The sequence below is a fragment of the Diachasmimorpha longicaudata genome, chromosome 1 (assembly GCF_034640455.1).
Source record: "Diachasmimorpha longicaudata isolate KC_UGA_2023 chromosome 1, iyDiaLong2, whole genome shotgun sequence".
NCBI classification, from domain to species: domain Eukaryota; kingdom Metazoa; phylum Arthropoda; class Insecta; order Hymenoptera; family Braconidae; genus Diachasmimorpha; species Diachasmimorpha longicaudata.
In genome coordinates this window covers 8440492-8456588 of record NC_087225.1, presented here as the reverse complement: position 1 = coordinate 8456588, position 16097 = coordinate 8440492, and the positions used below count along the sequence as shown (strand labels likewise).

Genomic DNA, 16097 nt, shown 5'->3' with positions numbered 1-16097 from the left:
AATTGTCTGCTTCTTCTTGAATATCCAAAACAATTATATTCATTTAAGTATTTAACTCGCATGTAGCTACACCATCTCGCCTATCTCCCTAAGCCCAATGAAAAATACCACTTCATCTCTCCGAGTTTATCCAGGACACATAAATCGCCTCTTTCCAACTGGCCACTCTCGTGAGCGCATTTCTTCACCTTCCAATGACTCCACCTTATGCACCAGAAATAGCTCAAAAATGCATTTGAGCTTCCTGCAACACTGGCGCCAAGTTAAAGAGTCTTCCTCGGCGGGCTTTAGTTTGCAATCGTGCTCCTCTCTTTTCACTAAGTTTCCCCAAAGAATTCCATCAATTATTCAGACGGCATTAAAATTCATACGGGAGATTGTATATCAAGAGGCTCTGTGAGGTGAAGCTACACACCACCAGAGTCTAATGAATTCACAGACTTAAATAATTTACAATCAGAGAGAGTTATATTAGCTAAACTCAACGATGTGATAAGGCATTTATTTTTCGTGCAATTTTTTTTTCTCTCACATCACTCTTGTCGCTTTTTACCAACGTACGGCGCTCCAGTGATGATGGTAATCCACAATTATAAGCCGATAACGAGCGGTTGACTTGGATATCGGTGCTAGTGAACTGGTTTTCAATAACGTTAACAATTTTTCTTTGTCGTCGTTGTTTTATTCATGGCTTTCTTCCCTCTTCCCCCCAGTGCCACCTCACCCCTCACCCCTGGTTTGTTCATTTTTTTATATTTTTTTTATTCGCTTGATTCCCTTCTCATCGTCGATATCCTGCGGTTGTAATGCGAGACGCTTGCATTCCACAACGGCCTCTGTGCGTGCTGGATGAATGCATTATCGATGCGCACTCAATCCCGGCTGAGTAAATACATCGTTGACAATCGGAAATTAGTTTTTAAATGTCAGGGTTGGAAATAGTCGCGAAGGGTGTGATGAAAATTATTTGTTGAAGGTATACGAGTATTAATTTTTGAATTGAATTTGATTATGAAATTGCGTCCGGAAAAATTAATAAAAAGCGTTGAAATGCAAATGATACGGTTGATTTTCACTGAACCCAGTGGCGCCAAATACAACCGGAGGGCCTCAACACGGCCAAGGTTAGCGACCTTGGCGTGTATATGGTATAAAGGACAGCCCCCGGAGTCGTACGAACAGCTCCAGAAGGAAAAGAGGAGAGGGTACGGGGCATCGTGCATCCATCATTGCTATCCAGCAATCAGTGCCAAGCAACATTATCGGTCAATTTACCGACGCCGTGACCGATCCAGTGGATAGGAGAGTATTAAAAAAAATATTGTATATATATATTACATATATATATATGATGGGACGAGAAAAAAGCAAGGTGGCTCGTTACTTAACACTAGAAACGAGACCATCTTCAACACTGATGGAGCCAACGGGCATGATGCAAGTGATAAGGAAAATAAGAGGATATGAAGACTAAATTCCGTAGTAAAAAAAAATCCATTTAAGAATATTTAAAAAATGCGGTCATTTTTTATCAGTTTCTGGCTTCACAAGAAATCGTTGCTAACGAGTTGTCTGATTGAGATGAATTAAGGATATCCAAGTACTTCGGATATTTTTTCTCCGGTTGAATGTGTTTTTTGTTTGCTGTTGAATATCGGAGCGTTCATTTGTTGAGGCCTGAATTTAAATTTTGATATTGAACAGTTAGGGGGCATTTGGTCAGTTCGAAAAAAATTTAGAAAGCTTATTTGTTTAGACTAACTATAACGGAATAATTGAAACAATGTGTTTCTTTGAATCTAGGGGAATTTCTCACAAATTGATTCTTTGTAAAAATAGGTTCCCAAAGTTACAATTATTAGAAATCATTGAAATTAATTGAATTTATCATGCAGGCGATACCCTCACAGTATACGATACTTGGATATCCTTAAAAAACTGGTAAAAAATCACTGTCACGTGATGTAAAAACTACCCAACGAAATTTGTAAAGAGGATGGGTTACGTATGCTCTTATTATTTCCCCACACACGAAAAAAGATGTTTAATAAGGCGTCGATGTAACACACCGTGGCGTCGTCCAATTTAAACGCCAGTCTCCACGTTCCTCCACACTGTCTCGGCCGTTATGATACCGGTACACATGATATCCCATTGGCTTCTGTTTTCGGCGCATTACGGATGCGTGAGGTTTTTTCTTTTTTCTTCCCTGTTTCCACTTCAATGACTTTTTGTCACGATTCATTTTCGTATTTTGTTCCATGAATTTTATGCAAATTTCGTGATTGAGTCGGAGGAGAATGTCATCGCTTGATATTCAATTTCTTCATCGAATATCTAGACAAAAAGAGGGATGAAAGCTTCAAAACTTGTCTATTTGAATGAAATCGTGGTATTAAATTTCACTGAAAATAAACTCAGCAATTGAATCACGCGGATTAATCAACCAACAAGAGTCATTTGCATGGAGTTGATTAAATATTTATATGCAACTAAAGTGCTTGAAAAAATCGCTCCAAATGGCATTACTCGATTTCGTGTTTTTTTCTCTTCTTTTTTGAATGTAAATTCAATAACTGGTTCACAGAGTTGAACACAAAACACGAGAGGCCCCTGGTTGACCATCTCTCTTCCTGTCTCTCCTTACACGCGGTTTAAACACTAACCGAGGTCCCCAAAGGTCCTTGAGAATTATCGACACACGACCAGGGAAACCGTTGTCCACCGTGAAAAATGTTTATTTACTTTATATTATTATTATTTTTTAAGTTATTTTGTTTTTATTATCCCTTACCAAAAGGTGTTAACTTGACATCTTCCCTTTGGCTACTTGTACCTTATTTTCACTTATTTTTTTTATTAAAAACTCTTAAACGGTTCTTGTAAGATTCCCTTCGTGTAGCCAATACACCGCGGTCTTCGACGTGGCACAGGAGGTCTTACGGTAAAACTTAAAGTAAAGGGAAATAAAACAAGCACAGGGAGACCGCTTGTGGCGCTAGAGCCATCATGATCGCATTACGAGGTGAATTTTAATCGTTTATCTAAATTTTTTTTTCTCCTTTTTTTTACGGCGGAAGGCTTCCAGATGGGGACCAACAAGATAAAATTTATTCGTTTAAAATATTTTTACAAGATATTGTTCTCATTCAGTCGATTGGCGTAACGAGTTGAATGAAATTTATTCAATCGTGGGATAAAAATAACTTCATAAAATTCATGGAACGATTGGTGATGCAATAAATGGTTTTTTTTTAAAAACAATTTATTCTTCAAGGAACATAAACAATACTAGTACAACTTCTTTGGCCCTAATGTAATGTTAATTGCTTCCTTTAAATAGCCTTTATGACACTCGCTTTAGCTGATATACAGCTGTATATTATCCCAGCCAACGAGTCACGGGTGTTTATAGTTTCTGTACATGCATTAAACCACATTGAGAATGAGAGGGGTAGGAGAATAAAAAATTGGATAAAATTCTATCCCCATTGGAGGAGATTATGAACGAGACAGTTTCTTATTTCTCTCCTACCATAACCACCCCTTAGCCTCTTCGGCCATTATATACACCTCTTGGTACGTTTTATATGTGAGTTGTTGAGGCAGTTGATGCCCGTTGTGGAATCGAAAGAGGTGAGTAAGAATGAGAGGAAGAGGGAGACCGTGAAATGGCAATTAAACGAGAAGGGGCCCCAAACGATTAGAAGGCGTCACGCACACACGCCGATGGTTTACCGTGAAAATTATTAGCACTGGCGCCACACTGCTTTTTAAATATATACCGTTTTTCCCAGTATAATTTTTTCAATGCACCGGAAGTGCGACAGATCAGCGTTTATTGTCGTGTATCGAAGCGTAGTCGTATGTAATTTCATGCGTCATGGGCTTAGTTATCGGTCATTTATAATTCAAGTGTTGGTCGGGGGAAAGTGAAAGAAAATTGTTCATTAACAAAAAAAGATTTTTTTCTGGTGTAAACTTACTTCTCGAGTTTTATGTAGCAAAACTTGATATTTTTGACGATCAGTTATTCATCTGAAATTATCATGAGTTTGTCTTGAAGGAAATTTGCAGACAGTGAAAATTATTCGTTGGTTTCGAAGGTCAAACATCAATTTCTTGGATTTTTCGATCGACTCAAAATTTTGTCGCGTATAATATCAAACGTCTTCTCTGAGGACAGAAAAACTCCTTTTCAATCGAATTGGACTCCAATTCATTAAGAATTGAAGAGCCACTATTCGTTGATCTTCAAAACATTTTTAACAGTGTGTTAGACATTTCTCGTGATTGTATTGGAAAATTCAATCATTCGCCATTGACATTCTAAAGGACAGGGAGATTTTTCGTTTTTCTACTCCTCGAAAATACTAATTTCATGGTGTCAACGTCCTGAAAATTATCAATCAACTGTCCATGACAGATTTCAGTCATCTCACCCAGCGCTTTGCAAATAAATTGATAGATATAGGTCGTACTGCGGACTTTATAAAAATTTTTTGTCAATGTGAAAAAAATGTAGTAAAAATGTGACGTGATGAGCAGAGCATCACCCCGTAGATACAATTTTCAAAGCCAATCACGCGTCCCACATAGAAGGCGTGTAATTAAATATCGTCGATTACACGATATAACGAAGCACACGGCGTCGTTCAGAAATTGCACCGTGTCACTGAATGGCGCCAGGGTATCAATTAACACACCCTCGGGTATTCCAGTACACAGGAGAATAACTTGGAAACACACATTGCGTGTTTGCAGAACTCCTAGGAATTCAAACAGTGGGAAAGAGAAATTCGTGGTATTTGACGAGTAGCCACAGGGGCAAGAAAAGTAGGGAGGGGGGAGGGTGGGGGTGAGATGATATTGATCGGCAATCGGTGATTTATATCGACCTTCCGACTGAACATAAATGTCATACACTTGTACGTTTTATTTTCACAAATACCGCGAGCTCTGGTCTTTGCATTCCTCGGGGCGGTAGATCGAGACGTCTCTTTATCCTTCGATATTGCGTATTTTTTATTTATTTATTTATTTGTCGTCTTATTGCAATGTCACTTCCGAAACGAGACAGCGAAGCGCATGAAATCTGTAGTTGGTTGGATGATCATTGTAATTAACGACCATGTGAATTATTCGCAGATCAATTGACATGTCCCTGCTGCTTGCTTAATGTCGATTACTAATTTTAGAATAGTTGGGAATGCAAAATAAATCATTATATTTTTTGTTAATCGAATTCATTTTATTCGTTCGATGGCTGATTAGTTGATTAATTTTTTTTTTTATTTTGTTGGAGATTTTGGAGATGAATGAAGCGTGAGACTCTGCGCTTTGTTAATTAACAGTGAAAGTTTTTAGAGGGAAATAAAATCGCGATAGAGTATCCCCTTGGCGAAGGCAGAGTCGTGGTTCGTGGTTCGTTTGCCACGCAACGATCCGTTGGCTATTTAATGGGCCCGTTGCCACGGCATATCAGTAAGTCACTGGGTATAATGAGCCTTTATCCATCGACGTAACAATGAACGCCATGGAGTGCCCAGGAACCCCTCTAGGATCCCCTTCGTGTAAACTTGAAAAACAAATATTGGTGGGTGAAAAATGAAGAAAATGTCGCAACAACAAAAGATTATTTCTCACTGAGGGTCGTGGAGAGATTATAGTCCTACCTAATGTGGAAAGGCTTTTTATACGCTGATGAGAAAAAAAACGAATGGGAAATTCATTTTACATAGAATATAGAATCATTATTTTTTATCATAAACATTATTGTTTCGTGCTATTTCATTTGATTTTATTGAATTTAATATTTTTTTCAAGTCATACTGTCATGCAGGGAGAAAAACGATTTTCAAAAATCAATCATAAAAAACTAATCAATTTTAATTGAGGTTAATGAACTTGGCTGTATAGAAGCTCCATTGAACAAAAAGGAATGATTAAATTCTATCGAATAATTTGTAAGGTTTAAACAAAGGAAATTCCAGAAAAGATAAACTTTGGATGGTAAAATTTAATCAATTGAAAAATTACATTCGGAAAGTGATTTCAGAGTTGCAATTATTTTACTGATTTCTCAAGGCCTCTTTCACGTCCGTAACCATCAAAATTATGACTTCAGGTCTAATTACATTTTGGATGGCCTAATCCCTAATGAGAATTTACGTTTGCACGGCGGTAAAATGTGAAAGTCTCTGCGATAAGCTCCTGCATGTCCCTGGCGGTAGGTGTACACACGGTAGCAGATCAACGATCATGGAGGCAAATGGCAGTACTCCTTTGGTGCCTGTGTCGATCCAAGTTATGCGATTATATCCATACGTGAGGTAATAGAGACGGCGGTGATTATTAATGAATCCTTATAGCTACGTAATTGGTTATTCACCATTCGTGGACTCGATGAAGGGGCGAGTTGATCGCCTCCTCTCTTTATAGTTGGGCTCCATCGAGCCGGTTTCCGATGTCTTTTATGGTGCTCTTGTAGGTAAAAATTCAATCACGACAGCTCTCTGGAGAAATCAAATACGAGAGATTAACATTGGTTTGAAAATTGTCTTGAATCAACAAATTCAACGAGTTTTGACGACTCCATTAGTTTTTCATTTTGTTATCTGGTTTTCTTACGTCCGGGAGTGAAACGGCGGATTATACTTGTTTCCATGCCTTTGTAGTAACACCCACCATCTACCTAACTACTAATCCAACCCTGATCTGCAAGTATCAACATTTCAGACTTTATTTTTTCTCTGAGGAGAATTACTCGCTGTGTGCGATTTTTCTACCGAAAAATTTTACTTTTCCAAATATCTGTTTATGTTTGCTTTTTTTCTTTCAATTTTTTTAAAACGTAATATTAAATCTTCTTAACGGCTGAATGTCCCTACCTCTCCCTCCCGCCAATGGGTACTTCTCGGGAGTTCATTACCGTGAAAGTGCGAATTTATAAAGCAACAAATCAGTCCCAGCTGTGATATCCGCTTAAGAGCTTTACGCTTCTTACTTGATCTTGGTTTATGTCGTTTGGTTATTCTCAATCCGCAAGCCCTGTATTTCGTGGGTAAATGTGAGGGGTACTAGCTATTTAGTGGTGAATTGTACTCTTTTTGGCGATTAACAACTTTCACTTGGTCGCCTCGGTGGTGACTACCAACTTAAAATGCCATCTGAATGATTTCTTGAGAAATATTGGGGTAAAGTGAGTTGCATTGTGCTTTAACCATTTGACAATTATTTGGAGTTTACCCATCGTTTGCAAATATTAAAAATTGAACGGATAAGTTGAAAATTTGTCTGAATGTTAAAGATGAATTCAGGGGAATTGCAGAGAGTTTTAATTTTTTTTCAATGATTTTTATCTGTTAGAAACTGTTGCCAAAAAGAGGGTAAAATTCAGGCATTCACTTTTCGGCTCGAAAAATGCGGTTGAGAGACGTTTTTTTATGTCTGATATTACGTTTGAAAATGTCTGCAATGTTTCGCCCACAAGCTTACATCAGCCATTTCTCTCTCGTCCATGAACTGACCGAGACTCCTAATCCTTCCTTGTAACCAAATCATCATGCTTTCACCCCTCTCACTTTTATTTATCTCTACTAAAACGTATCGATTTCCTTTCCGTCATACCCCGGGTCTCTGACCCTCTCTGGCCATTCTCATCCCCTCCTCCGTCTACCTATCAAATCTCCCGCAATAAATTTTGCAACAAAAACCCATAAAAAAACATTCCAACGAGTTGCGAGGAAAAAAAGAAGAGATAAACAACAAAAAAAAAAATTGTTCACTTCTGCAAGATGCCAAGAGGTCAACGTGCAATTTCAAAACAATTGTTGCCATCGATTATACCCGAAGTTGAGTGGTGCCCTGGATATATCTCGAGCATTTAATCTTGGCGAATTATTGGATTGTTTATTGAAGAGAAAGAGGGAGGTTGAAATCATCGTCGGCAATGCCCCTGGCGTGGAAAGGCAGCGGAAGTTTCTGAAACTCCATCTGCCATCTGGCTACAGGGAAAATATTCACCTCCGATGTATGCAAACAAGGGTCGAGGGCGTATGTCTAGCCAATACCAAGTTCTATATGATTGAACGTACGAAGTGTCAGTGGATATTGATGATTCGAATATCGCTTTCGGTCAATTATCATCGGACAAGATTATTAGCAACTACTTGAACGGGTTATTTTTTCCATTATTCGCTAATTATTCGATGTTCAGGTACACGAATGAGCTCGAGATGTTAATGAACCAATTAGTCATATTAATATCTCTATCGATCACTTTGTTTTGTCACTACAATAGTGTTTTTATTCGCTATTTCAAATTCATAATTTTCTTCGATCGTTAAAGAAAGAGATATCGAATCGAGTGAAAAAAAATTGTTCAAAATGAATAATGCACAACAGTTTGAAGATGATTTATTCATCACCCCAAGAGTAAAACAAACAAATAATCGTCATAAATCACGCATTTGCCCTGAAACTCTTTGTAAAATAATAACCACATGTTTACTTTCATTCGAATGACGTCAAATGATGCCCTCTCATCGATCTACCTTCCACCTAATGACAATCGTCTTTTCCTGGGACTCTTCTTCTTCTTTTCCTCCCTCTTCACCACCACTACCACCACCACCACCATCCCCCTCCCTCCCCCCTTTATTAAGATAAAGGGAGCTTTCTTTTTGGCTGGACGAGGATTTATAGTCAGGCAAATGTGTGAACGATGACGGGACACATCCGGGCGTAAAATTCACTCTCAGTATCTCTCTCGTTGAAATTTCTTTTCGAACGAGATCTTATCCCACGCTCTGGGGGTGGGGGCGTAGGTGGTGCGAGTGGCCCGCGGCACGAGACACTCGTCTGTCGCGTTTAAGTACGTACATTTTACCATACGTGTGTATTAATATCCGGCTGATGGCTATCGTTTTGTTTTATTTATTTTTTTTTGTTCTTTACTTTTTGCCAGCATTTCGACTGTATAAAACGCGTAGGTTATGTAGGTCTCGATGCTGGACAGGGTTGAGGTTTTCAGTGATGGGGGATAAATCGTCGTCAACGCGTTGGCCCACGCACCACGAGGTGGGTTCTGGGGAATATTATGAGGGGTTTTCACTATCGCTCAGATCTATGGGCCGAGAATAGGATTCTATTTACTTTATTTATTAATTTGAAATCAAAGGAAATGACATTAAATTCAAACAATCATTTTGGTTGGTCAGACGGAGATAAATAGTCAATTAAAATTACGCGTATCGGATCCGGAGTCCTGGAGTGAAATGTGATTCATAAAAATTTTTGCGGAATCGTTTCGGAGCGCTACGTAATTTTTAGCTGAATTTTCTATGAAAAATTACAAAACAGGCACTTACACTTTCGTAGTCACTTGCGTAATCGGTAAGCGAGCTTGAGTTCCGTAATTTTTAGTGACAATTTTTCTCCGGGCATTAAGGTTATCCAATTACCGTTCACAGTTTGCTATTCGGTGTGAAAAACTTGAGAAATACATGAATATTTAGGTTTATTTAAATTACATTGCGCAGATAATTATGAAGATAAAAAATTCTTTCATTGGAGAAAAATTGCTCGAGGTTTTTGGATCTCTCGAGGGTCAACGATGTGAACAAAAAAAATTACGAATGTTGCGAACCGAAGAAAATTGAATTTTCTCCAAAATACTATATAAATAATTGTAGATCGAGGCTCATTTCTTCCTAAATTTTAATGACCACACAATTTTCCCTCCTCTCTATTATCTCAAAACTCAGTTGAGTAGAAAAGCCATTTCAACCGTATAGTAGTCTCGTTTCGGGCCGAATAGAGCCTCAGTTGATCGTCGAGCCGAGGAGTACGGTGGGGTAGAGGGAGGGCATACACTGGCCTAATAACAATAATTCCATTCCGCAAGCGCTCAGGAGGTCGCTCTACGTGACGGCATGTAGACCAATATACATAGTAAAAATATTGTACACACATACACATATGTATATGAAACAACTGGTACTTTGTGAAGGGGGAGATTCGTTTTGCGAGAGAGCCACAGACTCTCCAGTTATATATACGTGCGTGGAAATTGTTTTGCTCGTATCTGATTTCGTGGGTAAGGAAACGAGGAATTCCGGAAGATATCTAGGTCCAGTAGGTCCAGTTTAGTCTGCTTCCTGCAGTTGTTATCATTCAATGTATGTTCATGATTTTAGTTGTATTTTTCATTGTATTTTTGGGCCTTTCATATTTGAAGGAGAAGTCGTTGAATTGTGTAAGTGAATTAGGTGAATTTGGAGACGAGTTTATGACGAATTTCTGGGCACCGTTGGCTGGGGAATAGGGGAGCTGGACAATTAATGGAGCACGACTAATGGTGTGTCGGTAGTGACTGACTAATGACACGTTTTCACCCACACATGAGATTTGTTGGATCACGTGTATTGGGTTATCTCGGCGTATAATTACACACGAAATGGCATTAGCGTACAACGTTACATTGTCGGATGGATAGGCAATAGGTGGATGTTATTACTCAGCTACCGTGTCGAGGAAATTTGTCTCAAGTTGGTGCATAAGAGTTGAGAGTAAATTTAGAGTGATGGGAGGCTTATTGGTGATGGAGGCAGGCATTGGAAAGTTGCGGGGATATTTATGATTGAAAAGAGTTGACATGGAGGATGAAATTGTTGGCATGAATTTCATACGACTCAGAAAAGCAATTTAACATTTTGACATTTCTCTTGTGAAGAAAATTAAAATTAACCTAGACTTCATGTAGCGTAACTTTGAAAAAAAAAATCAAGCATTGGTGAGGAGAATAGGTGCCATTTTTAGTTGCAATTCAAAGTATTGAGGAGGATTTTTCAAAATTCGGTTTTTGATTTTTTAGGGGATATCTATTATAATTGAAAACGTCGGATAATGTGATACATTAGCAATTCCTCATTTTTCATTTGTTCGACATGTAGATCTCGCCAGGTTATGATGAAAATCATAATGAAAATGTCATATTTTAATATTTCTGTCATCTCCAACCGCTTTATTATCATCTGGACAGTCTTATATTCTACTTGAGTCATTGTACAAAGCAATACAATTGTGTGAATGCATTTGAAAAGATTGAGAGACGGCTGGACAACTGGCGGGCGGGGAAGTCATCATCAGCAATTTTAAGGTGGCATTTCCATTTGGCCGACGGCGCCTCGGCTGTAAAATCTGTGAATATTAACAATAAGAGAAAGAGGAACAATTCCATCTATGCCATGTTGATTTTTTTTTTCTCCTCCATCTCCTTAGAGGAGATAGAACGTGCCGCCCGCTGTAATTGCTCGTCAAAAAGTCTCGCCCAATGTTTAATAATTCATCCTTCAGGGATCTTGAAACGACCAATGTGGCAGTCGAAGAAAATCACTGGGAGGTTGAGCCGGACAAAATGAGAGAGGGTACTTAAACTGCAGTTAATTTTCGATTTTATCGAGGTGCGTTTGTCGAAGGGAAAGTAATTACCAATAAAAATTAATTAATGGGATTTTCTAATGACGAATAAACTAGTGAAAAAATATTATTCTAGTACAACTCTTAAACTGGGAAATATGAAGTAGGCGAAACAACTTGTGATATTACTAGGGACTTGGCAGGACTATATTTTGAAGAGAACGACAATTTTTGGTCTTGTTTTAACCTCAAAAGACGTACAATTGACTTCTTTGAGCAAACATGAAAATTTTGTGGGAATGAGTAACTCTTATAATTTTCAATATTTTTCACTTAAAATTTTAGATAGTTAATTAGGTATAATTTCATCAGATGACCAGCATTTATCATATCATCATCGTCATGTCTTATGGCACGTTAAAGTCGTAAATTCCTCACATTCTCTCAACAAGTTTATGAATCGAATATCCAGCCAAAGCGGATCTTCTCATAGCGGACTCGTCAGATTATACCCGGGAGATTTTAGAAATCACGCGTTAGAGAGGAGGGCTCGTATGTTGTTTTTTTCTTCTTTAAACCCTCTTGGTTAGAGATGCTTGATGGTGCGCAAAGTTGAAGGGGGAAAAAAACCAATATGCACACCAAGCCAAGGAGTTATCAGGATTGTGGGGGCCCTGAGGAGGCGTTATTCATCCTTTTATTTAGCCTTTCTTCCTTCACTAGTCTCACCCATCGACTTTGTTACGCTTCTCGTTTATCATTTTGCATCCCGATTACACCCACGCGACTGCGTACCAATGCACCTGCGGGAAATCGCGGCATGTGGTCATTGCATTTGTATTTTCACGTTTAATTTCTTGATAAAAAAAAAATAACAAAATTTCAAGGTGCTTTATTTCGATTGAGGGAGGAGTGATCCTGATTAATAGCATTTTCTGTCTGGCGCTCTTGTAAACAGTATGAATCAGACTCACGTTATTTACTGTGAACACGAGAATATCCATTAATCAGGATCGACGGATTTGGAAGTCGAAAGAATTTTATTGATCAGTTGAATGAATTATTTCAAGTGTCACAAAGTAACTGAACACATAACCAGAAAAATGATTTATCTGAATCAAAGAAATACGATTTCTTCAGTTGAAGCTTTTGGCGTTATTGATAAATAACATAGAAATTTAAATAAATATTTTCATTTGACTATCATAAACGATTTTTATGAGTCTATGTCAGATAATAATTAACGGATATTACAGGTGAAAGAAAAATCTTTCGAGAAATAACGGAAACGAATGAATTTATTCAATTAAACCTTCAATTGTTATTAAACACCCACAATGACTGTTGAGAAAACTAGCGAGTTAAATAGAAGGCACTTTCATCTGGGCGTCGAGAAGGCGGGGCTGGACTTTCTGCAGGTGTCAGTCGGTCCGTCCGCTCCGCCTAATCACTCCCGGATCTCTCTAATTAATATATTATTTTTTTTTTTCATTCTCTTTATTTTCAATAGTGGCCGGGTTAAACACCTTGCCTCTCGCTTCAGTTGTATAATGCTCCAATGCGTCAATTTCTACATGGGGAAATTTAATTAATTGTTCGGTATTGTGATTCGTGCAAAATTTTTGCTATTATTCTATATCCAATAAATATCAGGTTATTATTTTCTCCGGTGAAAATGGAAAATTAACTGATAATATGAGTGGTGCTTGCGGCAAATAAATAACAACGGGACAGTAGATAAGAACACAGAGATCAACTCTTATATGCACTTTAGACGCATTGAAACAAGAGAACAGTTGATACACTCCAACCAGTAATTGGATACTTAGCGCAATCCACGATTAAGATCAGATCGAGTAGTTGTATCTACCCGTGAATCGGTAGGTGATTGATTTTCCTCCTTTGCTCTCTAGTAGTTTATACTGCGATAAGTTGTTGGGGGATACCCAATGGCACATACGGTATAGAGGGATTCGATCGACCATCTCGATTATTTTCCGTCCTAATCGTCTTGGATCGTCGGTGGTGCTATGCTCAATCTTGCAAAAATGCCAATTAGTTTCGAATCATAGTACTGAGATGTAGTTATCTTATCTGTGAATATGATGGAATCAATTTGTTTTCCCAGACAACAAAAGGCAGAGGTTCCTTGCGAGTGAAAATTTCATTTTTACGCCTAATTAATAACGCGGTATTTATCATATTCATTTATCTACTAGCAGTCCCGAAAGATAATTGTTAATGGGAATGAAAAAAAAAATTAGGTCCCACCGAGATTTGAACTCGGATCGCTGGATTCAGAGTCCAGAGTGCTAACCATTACACCATGGAACCACGTGATATAAGTTCACCGAATTAGCATCGGACCCACTAATCTACTCTGAACTCTGTTGAGATAAATCAGGAGAATCGTGACATGACTAATTAAGTGGAAAAAGTATAAATTGTTCTGTTAGAGCATAACTATTGAAATTTGACGTGAAAAAACCGGAAATTTTTAACGGCAACAAAGTTTGTAATTTTGATATGTTTATTTATTGGTGAATCAATCAACTTTTTGAATATTCAAGAGACTCGATTTTTATTTCTCAAAGGAAAGTACAACGTTGATAATGCAGATAACATTGTCAGTAATTTTTTTAGGTATTTTTATATTTACAATTTGATATTTCTTTTAAAAAATTGAAAGGAAGGGAGAGAAAATTCATCGACCATTCGTTTAATTTCCACTTCCGCCAAAGTTCGGGATCTCATCATTTATTTCTCTAAGAAACACAATTTCATGAAACAACACGTTTGCATGATTAATCGCTTCGCAGCAAGCACTCTGGCTAATTGCTAATATATAACTGACTCGTCTTTATAATGGAGAATTTATCAATTTTTCTTGTTTTTCATTTCTTGTAAAACCCTTTTGTACGAGTATATTCAAATGCGATAGCTCTCTCACCTTCGTAAAATGAATAAACACGTGTTTTTAAAGCGTTATGAAATATCTAGCTGTGATTTACCGATTCAACTTTGTGTTTATTAACTCGCCAGTTTAGAGTTGCTCGAGCATTAATCAACCGCTGGTGGCTTTTCGATTCTCCCCTCCGGGGCACACTATAATCCTCTATCCACGATAAACCAATATTTGGTTATCTTACGATGATTTACTGGTTTTATCGCAGTATTGTATTGGACCAGTATCCAACTTTCGATAGGGGTGACTTCATTGCTTCGTTGATTTGTTTCTAACAAAACCATTATTTCCATTTCCTCATGCACACCTATTCTGTATTTTTACGAACATTCATATTCAAAAGACAATCTTAAAACGATTTTTAGTCTGTTTTTGGGATTAAAATACTCAGATTTAATCTTGTGAACAAAATAACTCTCACACGAGAACAAATTTTTATTTATTTCCGTGTAAAGAGATGTTTGACAAGAGTAAAAAATTCCGAAGGGAACATCATTACTCCATCGAAATGAATGTATCCAATCAATAATCGTAGAAATGAATACTTTGTTAACCAATACTATAGAAAAACAATAATGCAAGTATCGATGGTGAATGAGCATGTACAAAGTGGCAAACTATCGATTTCGCGGTAAGAGCAATGATTCGAGACGTTACGAGCTGTTATACGACTCCACATGGAGATCCCGTTGCTCCACACTCATGTATGTATGAATGTATATATGGTATGGATAAAATGATGCGTGACTGACTATTGACTTGCCTCGATTGCATTTAAAATCAAATGGGTCGTACCAGGCTTTTCCATTATCCTCATTCATTACTATTCACTATATGGATGGCGATTAAAATATTTTTATTATATCATAAATCATTCATGGAAACATGAAACAATTTCGTCATTGGAATTGCAAAATTATGTCGATTATTTTTCCCATCCAAATCTTGGCCAATAGGATTGCACCATTCGACGTTATTTTGTATAGTCAACACGGTATTTCAGCGGATATTCTTGGAAATTTCACTGGAAATTTTGCATGTTGATATATATAAAAAAAAACAAATGTTGAAGTAACCCTCAATTGTATCTGACAGATTAATGGCAATTCGTTGAAAATTATGTCTCATGGTGCAATTCTATCGGCCAAGATTTGGATGCAAAAAATAATCCCCCGAATACCACTCGAACTTCGAAATTATCTGATATTTCCCTCAAGGTTCCCTGCAAACAAATAAGCTCGTCAAATTTTCCAGAAAAATCACTCGCGCTTCGCGCTCGTGATTTTTAAACTGGAAAACTTGACACGTTCATTTGTTTGCAACGAACCTATCGGGAAATATCCGATAATTTCGGAGCTCTTGTGGTATTACATGCGATAACTCGATAAAAATTCGGACGAATAAGACATGAAACGTTTTATCGAATTTAGAATCGAAAATCGTAGAATTGGAATTCTTTTCTCATAAGGTAAATAGATCTTTGGTCATTTGTTCGTAATAAAACGGCGATTTACCGCTGGTTAAATTTTTTGTTATGAAAGATCGATGTGACAACAATGAGAATATTTTCTAATATTTCCAATGATGATGCCAAAGAGAAATATGGGACGAGTGTGTGAAGAGCTCGTCCCTTGTCATAAAGTTTTTCATTCCCGTCAATTCGGTTCACCTCTCTCACTCCCATGAGTTATTGCGCGGTAACGACTTGCAC

The 16097-nt window shown here is 37.7% G+C and overlaps 1 non-coding gene across 1 annotated transcript; it reads right to left on the bottom strand.

Annotated features, from left to right (window-relative positions):
- Nucleotides 1-13683: 13683 nt before the first annotated feature.
- Trnaq-cug (transfer RNA glutamine (anticodon CUG)) lies at nt 13684-13755 on the bottom strand. The gene has a single exon. It is a non-coding gene; the product is annotated as a tRNA-Gln (tRNA).
- Between the last annotated feature and the right edge of the window lie 2342 nt (nt 13756-16097).